Below are 1,683 nucleotides of genomic sequence, written 5' to 3'. Positions count from 1 at the left end.
CTATGCTGCTGTGTGACCAGCACGGAGATAATGGGCCGAGCGGAGCATTGCTATGCTGCTGTGTGACCGGCACGGAGATAATGGGCCGAACGGGGCACTGCTATGCTGCTGTGTGACCGGCAGGGAGATAATGGGCCGAACGGGGCATTGCTATGCTGCTGTCTGACCAGCACGGAGATAATGGGCCGAACGGGGCATTGCTATGCTGCTCTGTGACCGGCAGGGAGATAATGGGCCGAACGGCGCATTGCTATGCTGCTGTGTGACCGGCACCGAGATGATAGGCCGAACGGCGCATTGCTATGCTGTGTGACCAGTACGGAGATAATGGGCCGAACGGCGCATTGCTATGCTGCTGTGTGACCCGCACGGAGATAATGGGCCGAACGGAGCATTGCTATGCTGCTGTGGACCAGCACGGAGATAATGGGCCGAACGGGGCATTGCTATGCTGCTGTGTGACAGGCAGGGAGATAATGGGGCGAACGGAGCATTGCTATGCTGCTGTGTGACAGGCACGGAGATAATGGGCCGAATGGAGCATTGCTATGCTGCTGTGTGACCGGCACGGAGATAATGGGCCGAACGGAGCATTGCTATGCTGCTGTGTGACCAGCACGAAGATAATGGGCCGAACGGGGCATTGCTATGCTGCTGTGTGACCAGCACGGAGATAATGGGCCGAATGGAGCATTGCTATGCTGCTGTGTGACAGGCAGGGAGATAATGGGCCGAATGGAGCATTGCTATGCTGCTGTGTGACCAGCACGGAGATAATGGGCCGAACGGGGCATTGCTATGCTGCTGTGTGACCGGCAGGGAGATGATGGGCCGAACGGCGCATTGCTATGCTGCTGTGTGACCAGCACGGAAATAATGGGCCGAACGGCGCATTGCTATGCTGCTGTGTGACCGGGAGGGAGATAATGGGCCGAACGGGGCATTGCTATGCTGCTGTGTGACCGGCAGGGAGATAATGGGCCGAACGGGGCATTGCTATGCTGCTGTGTGACAGTGACGGAGATAATGGGCCAAATGGAGCATTGCTATGCTGCTGTGTGACCGGCAGGGAGATAATGGGCCGAACGGAGCATTGCTATGCTGCTGTGTGACAGTCAGGGAGATAATGGGCCGAACGGCGCATTGCTATGCTGCTGTGTGACCGGCACCGAGATGATAGGCCGAACGGCGCATTGCTATGCTGCTGTGTGACAGGCACGGAAGTAATGGGCCGAACGGGGCATTGCTATGCTGCTGTGTGACCGGCACGGAGATAATGGGCCGAACGGGGCATTGCTATGCTGCTGTGTGACAGTCAGGGAGATAATGGGCCGAATGGAGCATTGCTATGCTGCTGTGTGACCGGCACGGAGATAATGGGCCTAACGGAGCATTGCTATGTTGCTGTGTAACCGGCAGGGAGATAATGGGCTGAACGGGGCATTGCTATGCTGCTGTGTGACCAGCACGGAGATATTGGGCCGAACGGAGCATTGCTATGCTGCTGTGGACCAGCACGGAGATAATGGGCCGAACGGGGCATTGCTATGCTGCTGTGTGACAGGCAGGGAGATAATGGGGCGAACGGAGCATTGCTATGCTGCTGTGTGACCAGCACGGAGATAATGGGCCTAACGGAGCATTGCTATGCTGCTGTGTGACCAGCACCGAGATAATGGTCCG

Source organism: Scyliorhinus canicula, unplaced genomic scaffold (assembly GCF_902713615.1).
Source record: "Scyliorhinus canicula unplaced genomic scaffold, sScyCan1.1, whole genome shotgun sequence".
Taxonomy (NCBI): domain Eukaryota; kingdom Metazoa; phylum Chordata; class Chondrichthyes; order Carcharhiniformes; family Scyliorhinidae; genus Scyliorhinus; species Scyliorhinus canicula.
Note: the sequence above shows the minus strand (reverse complement) of the source record.